Genomic DNA, 11,869 nt, shown 5'->3' with positions numbered 1-11,869 from the left:
CTGTATCCCAACACTGGTTCTCAGGGTCCTGCAGAACCCTTGAGGCCCTGTGTAGGGAGGGGGTCTGCTGTAGATCTAAACCCTAAAAATGTTGGCTGTGGGTTTGTTGTATATAACTTTAATTATGTTGAAGTATGTCCCTTCCAGTCCAATTCCCTCTAGGACTTTGAATATAAATTCATGCTGAATTTTTTCAAAAGTCTTTTCTGCATCTATTGAGATGACAATGCCGTTTGTGTCTTTTAGTCCATTTTTATGATTAATGACATTTATTGATTTGCATATATTGAGCCATCCCTGCATCACTGGGATAAAACCTGCTGGATCATGGTGAATGATCTTTTGTTCTTAAATAATTTATTGAGAGTTTCATACATTCATATAAGGTGTTTTGATCAAATCCATGGCCACTCCCTCCCATTCAACTCCTCCCATATCTCCCCATCACTTTTTTCTGATAATGTCATGTACTCTTTCTTCTTTGATTTATTTATTTATTTTTATGGGGATTTTGGCTACTCTAACATTCCCCCCTCTGAAGAGGTAACCCTAAAATCTTTTAAGGATTAAATAGATACAAACTCATAAATACTTTCAATGTTTTTGGCCTTTGGAAAAGAGTATCTTGCTAAGAGACCCAAGGACATTTTGACTTTTAGCCAGAAAGTGGCTACCTTTCTTTGGGATCTTTTTACCCTAAATACCTTGCCAATTCATACCTTCTATTCTTGTCACACCATCCTCTGAAGAAGTTACCCAAATTGCCAATAGGGAATAGGGAGGCAGACCACTCTGGCTTCTCCCATGCTGACACAGGGTGAAGCAATTGAAGTACCCCTTCAGTGGTCTATCTAAAAGACTCCCAAATTGCATCACTCTTAAATCTAAGGGGAAACGAAAGTCCTTGAATCATGAATTGGAGATGTGAAGGAGAAGTAAATGCAAGAGTAATTAGCATTGCAAGTTCTAGACAGGGAACTAGAAAAAAGCCAGAAGAGGGCGATTTTCAAATGTCCATATGAGTATCCATCCATTGGAATTTCTTGACAAAAGCATCCCTCTATTGGGTTCCTCCTCATTTTTCTTTTGTCTTCCAATTCTGGAGTGATGGATTCAAGATTTGTTTTCAGGTATTTTGACAGCTGTTGGAGTGGTTAGAATCAGTGTCAGTTCCCTCTCAAAGGCTTCTAGATAGGGGTAGAAAACAAATTTATCCATCCTTTTAAAACAATAGCTGAATGTCTCCCTTAACTACAGGTGGGCATTATAGTACTGGAGACCAAGATTTGAAGTCTTACATCTGAGCAGCACTTTCTGATTAGGAACAAAATCATCAATGAGAAGTAATTGTCTAAATAATTTTTTATATAGACTTAGACCTAATGTCTGGGAAGTGTAATCACTTGAACTCTTAAAGAAATACATTGATGACTTTACTCTTTGGTTATACTTTCCTTTTGGGTGTTTAAGAACATAAAGTTGGCCCAAATAAATCAATTCATTTTTATACTTAATGTCATTTGAGGATCTCTTCTTCAGGGGTCACACAGGCTTGGGAGGAGCTCCTGGCTCCTTTCTTTTATCAGTTCCATCGATGTGAAGACAAGTCAAAGTCCTGCTCAACGATGTCTGGCTTCACTTGGAAACATGAATGAGATGTTTCCTCTGTGTTAACCCTTCTCTTTGTAGACTGGACACTGGTTCAAAACCATCTTGTAGGGTTTCCATGTCCTCCCTGAACAAGAAGACAGGTGACTCACCACAGTTACAAGACATTTTGAGAGATGTTCCATACTCCTCTGGAACTTAGTCGACCTTGGAGGGAAAGGGGCAAAAACTGTCCTTTAAGTACCTCTGACCACATTAGTATAGGCCTCAAACTATGGCTTTTAAACATCCAATAAGGTAATTCCACCAGTCTGATACTTTTAATTATCACATACTATGTAGATAAGGCTTCGGCAAAAAAAACAAATATTCTCAGATAAACCTTAGCTACATATATATTTTGTTCCTTAAACTAGTTGACTAAACTCTGACCATAGAAATTTTAAGGTTATGTGTATGTTATTTTTGTCTCATCCTTTATATATCATAACAAATCTACACAGGCCTTCATTATTTTCTTGGGCTTTCTCATTTTTTCAGTCTAGTTTGGAAAATATCTCCATTCCCATATCTTTTTAACATCTTTTACATTCTCATTTTCTTTTTTTAAATAATTATGAGAGATAATAGCATTAATAAAAAAATTTTCAAACTGTTTTGAGACTTCTTTTCCTGGGGATGCTAAGCAGTACTTATTCCCTTTTAAGATTCTAGTGTCAAGTCAATGTTTGATTAAAGCTTTACTGAGGGACCAAAGAATTTATTGAGCTTACTTACCGAGATAACTGAGGGGTGCTGAAGTGTATGTATGACCTGAGGGTATGCACACTGGAAAGCCTTTACCCAGCATGGCTCATGCCTTCTCTTTCTAGCCTTCCCCAGACTGTATACTTTAACCCTCCCCAAATCCCGGAGGCCATGTGTGATTAGTGCCAAATTACATACACTTGGCTGGGAAGAGAGGCTGGATAATCCAGTGAGGGTCCAATAACCCTGCTTGGGCCTCCTTTAGTTCTATATATGTATGTGTGTGTGTGTGTTTGTGTGTGTGTGTGTGTGTGTGTGTATGTGTGTGTGTGTGTATGAGTGGCTGTGTACATGTAATTGTAAGTGCCCACAGAAGCCAGAACAGGGCATTGGATCACCTGGAGATATATTTTCAAGTGGTTATGAATGTGAGTTACCCAACATGGATGTTAAGAACTGAATTTGAGTCTTGGGCAAGAGCAGTACACACTTTTAACCACTGATCCATGAATGGTGTCCTGCCCTATGGACAACAGACTTCTGAGCAATGTTAGAACTGGTAATGCTTTGGGGCCATTTACAGAAGTACTAAATGCATTTTGCATTATGAAGTGAACATGATACTTTAAGAATCAGACATGTCATATGCTTTAAGAGAGATGAGTTTGGTCAAAAGTTGACAAAGGATAGTGTTGAGATGGTTACTATTTACTGTCAGTTTGATGGTACTTATAATCACCTTGGGAAAACAAATTTCCATGTGTCTATAAGAGCATTTCCATAAAGGTTTGATTGAGGTAGGAAGATGCACTGAACAAAGGAAAAAGGTGAGCATAATACCATCCGAGTCCTAGCATCTGTCTTTTCCTGCTTTTTTAAAGATGTTTTATTGTTTTTATTTTATGTGTATGAGTGTATTGACTGCATGTATATGAGTGTACCCATGTCATGCAATGCCTCAGGGTCAGAGAGGGCTTTGGATTTCCCTGGAACTGGAGTTAAGGATGGTTTGTAGCAGCCATGTGGGTGCTGGGACTCAAACCTAGGTCCTCAGCAAGAGCAGTCAGTGCTCTTAACCACTGAGCCATTTCTCCAGCCCCTTTGGATGGTGTTTGGAATGGGAACAGCCCTTCAGTATGATCCTGGAACCATCCCTTCTCTGCCATGATGAACTGTACCTTCAAACCATGCATCAAAATTAATCATTCCTTTCTTATGCTGCTTATTTTCAGGTATTTTGTCACATCAATGTGAAAGGTGGTTAATACAGTAGTACATAGAAATAGTCATTAAGCAAAGTCCTCAGAGTTTATATTTTGTAACATTTGCTTACAATTACGTTGTCTACAACTCTACTCTCTGTTTAACAAAAAGAGTATCAAATTAATTAATTTCAGAACTATATGTGCATTTTATTCATGACATATTCCACTGTGTTTTCTTGGAACTAAATAATCCTGTATACATAAAGCACCAATTATTGCAACAACAATTGCCTAAAGACATACCTACTTAATAAGGAAGGCTAGCCAGAAAGCCTTTTCCTTTGGGGAATCTCAAGGTCATAGTCAAGTGCCTTAAAAAGATCTGCTAGAGACTACTTGGTTTTATAAGGTCTTACATGATATCAAACCAAACTTTACGAAAAGACAAATATTTTCCTTATGCTTTATACTTGCATTTTTTCATGTTAGAAATGATTACAGTTTAGCACAGATTTCAGTATTATCAGAAGCCTAAATATGTGGCTATATTGTAGAGTTTGCAAAAGAGAGTTAGATGGTCTATGTAACATTCAAGTGATCAGCCAGTAAATTAAACACTTTCCCTCCTCAAGTGAACCTGTTGGAAAATCTTCCTATGAATATCTGATGTATGATTTTTTCCAGAAAGTTAAAGAATCTGGATTGTTTTAAGGTATGAATCTCAAATTTCTTTTGGTAAAAAGTTAAACTATGCTGTCTAAAACAAAAATGTTTAAATAGTATCGGTATTGAGGAAATCAAGAAAGATATCAAAAATAATGTAAACGAATAATAATGTATTCCTCCATTCTTTCCCTTGTTTCTCTAGTTCTCCAGCCTGATTATTGGAGTAGGATAACATGTCATCATGATAATTCTCATCTCTCTACCACACATTCTCCCAGTTCAGCACAGACTGCTTTGACACAGTGATTCAAATGCGGTTCACTTTTATTTTATATTAAAACTGTGCTTTCAAGAATGTCTTCAAGATATTTATCTGGTACAATAGTCCTATTCACTTCGGTGTGACCATCATGAAAGTCCTTAACCTCATATATCCACTTGGTTAACCTCTAAACTAAGAAATCTTATTGCCATAAAACATGTAATAATATCAGTTATTTTGTTGCTCAGATTATTTTCAAATGTTTATCTTTTGACTGCTCAAGTGGAGAATAAGTGCTTGCCTCTGCCCCAATCTTTATTTTTCGTTTTTCATTTAGTTTAATGTATGATACCCACATAACTTTTTTCAATTAAGCATAAGTTTGTCCTAATAACCAATGCTCTATAGATATAGCTTAAATATACAAACAATATATTATAATATCTTAGTTAATATTGAAAAGTGAATTGTTGTCAATATGACATGATAAAGAAAAATATTCAAGAAAAAGGGGGAATTTTATTGTGATTACCTTACCCAAATCCTATTCCATGGGAGGCCTGGCCTTTGGGAGTTAGAACAAATTAGGAATCTGAACAGAAATCAACCAGAAAACATAGTGGTAAAAGGCAGGAGAAAAATTTAATCAATATCGCTGCATTGGGTAGCCCTATCTTTAGATGTGCTGACAAGATCTCACAATTATAAGGCAATGAAAGTGTAAGAACTACCACTCTTAGTCCATTCAGGCTGTGATCTTGCTGATTTGTCTCTCAATTCTCATCACACAGATTATCAGTGTGAAATAAACTGCCATTGATACTGCTAAGGGAGGCAATACCAGTGCAATATAATGAAATTGTTATTGTTGGAAGGAGAAATTCTCATTTATATTTCAGGATGTTTATCTGTCACTTGTGTGATTTGAAGGAGGAGGTGGATTGTTCCCAATTTCATGATCACTACTTTGTCAAAAGGTGATGTCAATCTCACCACTCTGCCTACAAAGGTCTACTGTTCAAGAAAGGTTTAAGGCAATGAATGAAGTTTTTCCGTGGTGTTCCAGAGAGCTGGAATGGGGTGTTGTATAATGTGGCAAGTGATAACCATGACAACATCTTAGCTACTTTTATCTTGTTTCTCCAGCCTTGGAGGGATATGGTTACTGGTCTGAGGTAAACACTACTTAAAGGAGTTTTGTATACATTTTGACTCAAAGATTACGGCAATTAAACAGAAACAAAGTAAAAGGACAGATGCCAAGCTTTTACCCTGCTGTTAGTTACACACTGGGCATTAAAACTTACTTTAGGACAAACAGCACCTAAATTTCCCTCATGGATTATTTAAAGATTTAGAACAGAATATTTTGCAAAACCAGTTGATACAACCATTCAGTAAATTGGCACAACTTCCATGTTTTGGAAATCATAGGTATCTTCTATAAAGGTTAAGTTTGAGGCTATAGGAATAAATGAAATTCTTACATTTTTTTCTTACCTATTTTGTATTTTATTTTTCTGAATTTTCATATATTTATTCATATGGACAAATAGCATGATATTTTAATACATGTGAAGATTATATAATGATTGGAATAATCTGTATATCTAGCATCTTAAATATTCACACATTTAAAATCCTTTCTTCTAGGTAATTGGAATATATTCAGCATTCATAAAAGAATAGTTCATTATTACTTAAATAGAAACAAGCCCACCCTCAAACCATGAAAGTTCCTTCCTAAACTTATCATGACCATATTCATAAAATAAGATGTTTAATTGACATCACATATTATTCATGTTCTTAATTTTAAAAAGATAATTGCTGTGGGTCTAGGTCATGGATACAAAAACATGGTTAGCATGCATCGAACACTAAGTAAAAGCTTAGAATAAAAGAGACAAGAGAGAAAGAGATAGACAGGGAGAAGGAGGAAAAATAAATACCAAATGAAAGACAAAGACAACAGGAGGGTAGACAGGATGGAAGGAGGGAGGGAGAGAGAGGGAAAGAAAGAGGGAGAGAGGAGATAAGGAAAGAATCCAGCACATTCAGGATAACATGGCCATAGAAATGATGTAAATATAGTACTTATGTTTGAAATTCTAAGAAAAGCAAATGAACCAGAAAGAAAAAAGAAAGGAAGGAAAGAAAAGAAAGGAAGGAAGGCAGGAAGGAAGGAAGGAAGGCAGGAAGGAAGGAAGGAAGGAAGGAAGGCAGGAAGGCAGGAAGGAAGGAAGGAAGGAAGGAAGGCAGGAAGGCAGGAAGGAAGGAAGGAAGGAAGGAAGGCAGGAAGGCAGGAAGGAAGGAAGGAAGGAAGGAAGGCAGGAAGGCAGGAAGGAAGGAAGGAAGGAAGGAAGGCAGGAAGGAAGGAAGGAAGGAAGGCAAGAAGGAAGGAAGGAGCAATATGCATGGAAAGGCCAAGGATGAGAGGGAGAAACAAGAATTTAATGAAAAAGCATAGGTATTTATGGTGTTTCCTGACTCAATTTCCACTGAATATTTCTGTTTATAGTGTAAGTCTATGCGACTGTGTCGAAATTTGTTCATTTCTCATCATTTGACAGGCTCTGAAAAGAACCCACTATGTCCAATGTCACTGCAGTGACCGGATTCATCCTTGTCGGGTTCTCTGATGTCCAGGAGATTCAGACTTTGTGTGGAGTGCTCTTCCTGGTGATGTACCTGGCAACTTTGATGAGTAACTTCCTCATCATTACTCTCATCACCTTGGACTTGCAGCTACAAACACCCATGTACTTCTTTCTGAAAAATTTGTCTCTCTTGGATGTCTTCCTTGTGTCAGTCCCAATCCCCAAATTCATTGTCAATAGCCTAACTCATAACAGCTCCATTTCCATCCTAGGATGTGCCCTCCAGATACTTTTAATGACTTCCTTCACAGGAGGAGATGTATTTGTCTTATGTCCTATGACCGCTATGTAGCCATCTGCTGTCCCCTGCACTATGAGGCCATCATGAGTGGTGGTGCCTGTATGCTAATGGCAGGCTTTTCATGGGCCACTGGGTTATTCTTTGGAGCTGTATACACAGCTGGCACATTTTCCATGCCTTTCTGTGGCTCCAATGTGATCCCACAGTTTTTCTGTGACATTCCTTCATTACTGAGGATTTCCTGCTCTGGTACACTGGTGGTCATTTATACAAGTATTGGAATTGGTCTGTGTCTAGGCATGTCATGTTTCATCTGTGTTATGATCTCTTACTTTTACATTTTCTCCACTGTGCTGAAGATTCCTACCAGTAAAGGTCAGTCCAAAGCCTTTGCCACCTGTCTGCCTCACCTCATCGTTTTCACTATTTTCATTTCAACTGGTTGTTTTGTTTATCTGAAGCCATCATCTAATTCTCCAATGACCGACAGGCTGTTTGCTGTGGTATACACTGTGCTGCCTCCGGCCCTTAATCCTGTGATCTACAGCTTGAAGAATGCTGATGTCAAATATGCTCTGAGGAGATCACTACAAAATGCCTGTTCATGGGGTTCATTTCATTAACACTGAAAAGTGTTTGATAATCTCATTATGCCTCACAGGTTGCAACAAAGTTTTAGGATTTTTATCTTTAGAAAGATGATAGTAAATTCTGTTGCTTTTCTAAGGAATTAAAATTCTTGAGGTTGGCTGGTATTTGATTTTGTTAGGTTCATATATGGAGTCATGATGCTTGTTTTTCTCTTCTATCACAAAGCCTTTCTAATTCAGAGTTCTAACTGTCTAAAATGACTGTGCTTTTCAGTTTGCATTGTTATTAATTTTGAGTATGTTTGTGTTTATGTGTGTTTGTGTAATGGGTACAAATTATGCCAGAATTTGTGTTGTAGTCAGAGGACAACATTCAGGAGTCAGTTCTCTTCTTCCACCATGTGATTTCCAAGGATTAAAACTCATGTAATTAGGTTTGGCAGCATGCACTTTTACGTTCAGAGTCATCTCAACAAGCCTGGATTGATATTTCTTTATAGTAAAATATCATGCCTAGTCATTTGATAAATCAATTCCTCTGTTTCATTCAGAGTAGGCAAACAAATGAGTTGAGATACTTAAATGACACCACCGCATGGAAAGCATGCAAGCTACCAAGACAATCACACTTGTTTTCCCTGAAACTCTGACTAGTTTTGAGGCAGAACAACTACATGGAAAGCAATACAGTGATCCCAGAACATTCTGGATATTTACCCCAGTCCATAAAGCAGAATCAGAAAAGATGTACAGAGTATTCCTAGAAAAGCAACCAGGCATTCTATAGCCATATGATCTATGCCTGTCTGGACCCAATGTCTATAATCCAGAATAGCTTTACTTCTAACTGTGTGAAGGTGATTGTTTGTATTTGAAGCTGTACAAAATATGGAACCTATTAAAATTGTAGTAGAAATCACTTGACTATGGCAGAAAACTTTCCCTTACTGTGTCTAATCTAGAGATTCTGTTTTATCAAAATAATATTTGAGAATCATATTTAAGTATCTAGAAAAAATCCAGTTTTCCATGAATTTTTTCATGATGCTATGCTCAATTTCAATTATGGTAAACTTTTATAATTACTCTTTATTTTATGTGTACGAATGTATTGCCTGTGTGTACATAGTGTACCCGTGATGTACAATGCCCACAGAGGTCAGAGGAGGGAGTCAGATCCCCTGGAACTGGAATCATGGACAGTTATTAGCCATTGGTAATTTGGTGGAGGCCTTGGGGAAGTGCATATTGCTCAGAGGGTTTGTAGTAGATTTTGATGACTGTAGAGCATATATCCATTCTTTTTCATATTAACTGATTGAGAGGGACTATAATTTGTCTCACTGTGTACTAGACAAAGATGGGATAGGATAATGACAAAGTTAGGCACTGACACAATCCATGCATGTCTCCTTACCTAGTAACCATTGATCAGACTGACTATAAAACATTTTTAGGGCTGGAGAAGTGTCTCAGCAGGCAAGAGCATTGGCTGCTCTTGTAGATGACTCAGGTTCTTACACTGGTGACACTTGACCAATAAGTGCTCTTGTAGATGACTCAGGTTCTTACACTGGTGACACTTGACCAATAAGTGGGAAAATTGGTCCCACCATGCTGAACTCCTGATTTCAATCACTATTTATACATGACTTTAGCTTATTCAACCTCAATACAGTCTCAGTATCTGATTTACAACAAAATAGGATTCAAACAAACTACATCATCCTGGACACGACTTAATCAACATCTGCTATCAAGCGAAAGAAGCAAGTTCTCCTTTTCCAGCATAGTCCTCCATGCAAAGTTGCTGGAAATGCTATTTGGTTTTTACTTCTTATATTATTTCAGTTTTTAAAAATAAGCTTGTGTTTACTAACCTTTTGTCTGTCTATAAATTATTTCATTGGTAAAAGCAAGAATCAAGAAAAGAACATGGTCTGACTTATCTGGCTGACCTCCTCTAGAACATCTTGGTGAAATAGCCAAGAATCTTAACTAAAACCTCTCTGCTGCTAGAGGTCTGAGGAGAACCATATTACAAGCTATATGATCACAGTCTATGTCCTTGGTAAGTAAACGTCTTTTCACTTGTTTAGATCATTTTCTCTGGCTTTGCCTGCCGCTTGCTTGTTGCATTACAGTTTGGCCTCTCTGAAGTCAGACCCAAGTAGTTCCTTACTGCATGAACAAGTCAAGCATGGAAGAAACCACCATTTATTCTGCCTAACACCTGCTGAAACAAGAGAATGAGATGGAGAGGGAGGTTCTAGAAGTGTGAAGAACAGTACGCTAATGAAATCAGTGACAGAAATACTGTAAATCTCCCTGACCATGGAGTATATGTAATAAGTGTAGCATATACAGAAAAGTGTGTGGTGTGTAAATGACATGTGGTGGTTGAATGAGATTGTCCCCCATAGGTTTCAAGTACTTGGACATTTTGTCCCCAGTCAGTGGCACTCTTTTGGGAAGTCTTAGAAGGTGTGGTCTTGCTGAAAGAAGCATGTCACTGGCAGCAGACTTACAGAGTTATTATGCTTCACCAGATTTCCAGTCACCCTCTGTTTCCTGTGCCTGCTAGAAACTGTGAATGTTCTTCCAGCCACCTCCTGCTACCATGCCTCCCCACCATTATGGATTACCACCAATATGGAACCATAAGTTAAATAAACTCTTCCTTCTATTAGCTGCTTTGATCAGTGTTTCTTCTATCACAGCAACAGAAAAGTAACTAATACAACATATAAAGCAGTCACAAGATTCCAGTCATAGGGCCATTGAGCATTTGACATTTCTCCAGCACTGACCCACTTCCAATTTTATTTATTTGACCAAATTCCAATTTATTCTTATGTGTATGAGTGTTATGCCTGCATGTATGTAAATTGAACTCATGATGTGCAATGCCCATGAATGACAGAAGAGAGTGCCAGGTCCCCTGAAACTGAACTTATGGGCAGTAGTTAGCTGCCTTGTGTGTTCTGGGATTTGAACCTGGGTCTTCTGCAAGAGCAATCAGTGCTTTTAATGCTGTGCCAGCCCCTCCCTGACTTCCAATCTTGTAAGTGCTTTTCTCTATTTAAAAGGTACCCATATGTCCCTAGTCCAATGTCTTCTTCCAAGAAGGAAGTTCCTGGTACTCCTGGCAGTTGCTGACCACACACTGATCTATGGCTATGAGTTTAGCTGGGTAGTATGATTTATGGCTCTAACTTCTTAAAAACTTTCTACTCCATTTTTCTTCCTTTCTTTGCCTACCCATTTCACTTTACTTGGAGAGCTTCTTGGGCAAACTCCTAAAGAAATGACAAGCAGAAGCTTGGGGGGTCATTAGGCACAATGCATTCATTTCCCCCTTTTTACCCCTATAGCTCACCACACCTGATTGTGGAGTCATCAGGGATTGACAGTATAAATTGACTTTCACATTGCCCTGCTGGATGTCAGGGCCACAAAGCACATGCACCCACTGCATCTGGGAAGCACCTGGCTCTTGCCTGAGGACACCTGCCCCTGGTGCAAGCTGCTCATGAAGAATCACATTCCCCTTCCAACTCTCCATAAATAACTGAACTTGGAGTTGGAGAGATAACTCGATAGCTAAGAGCACAGACTGTTCTTGTATAGGGCCTGGGTATGAGTCCCAGCAACCACATAGTGGCTAAAAACCATACATAACTCCAGTTCCAGGGGAATTTGACACCCTTTTCTGACCCCACAGGCATTGCATGACACACATACACCTACGTCCATGCCAGCAATATACTCACACAAAAAGTAAATTAATAATAATAATAATAATAATAATAATAATAAAAGTAATTAGACTCATGTATGTACAAAGTCCCATCCCTCCACCCAACACATAATGGAAGCATGTTGTAAGA

At 38.1% G+C, this 11,869-nt stretch overlaps 1 pseudogene; it reads left to right on the top strand.

The window, feature by feature from the left end:
* The first annotated feature begins 7,080 nt into the window (after positions 1 to 7,080).
* Positions 7,081 to 8,012, top strand: LOC103750367 (annotated as a pseudogene).
* The last annotated feature ends 3,857 nt before the right edge of the window (positions 8,013 to 11,869 follow it).

The sequence above is a fragment of the Nannospalax galili genome, unplaced genomic scaffold, assembly GCF_000622305.1.
Source record: "Nannospalax galili isolate Female #2095 unplaced genomic scaffold, S.galili_v1.0 scaffold627, whole genome shotgun sequence".
NCBI lineage: Eukaryota > Metazoa > Chordata > Mammalia > Rodentia > Spalacidae > Nannospalax > Nannospalax galili.
Note: the sequence above shows the minus strand (reverse complement) of the source record. Positions and strands in the feature narration are given on the sequence as shown.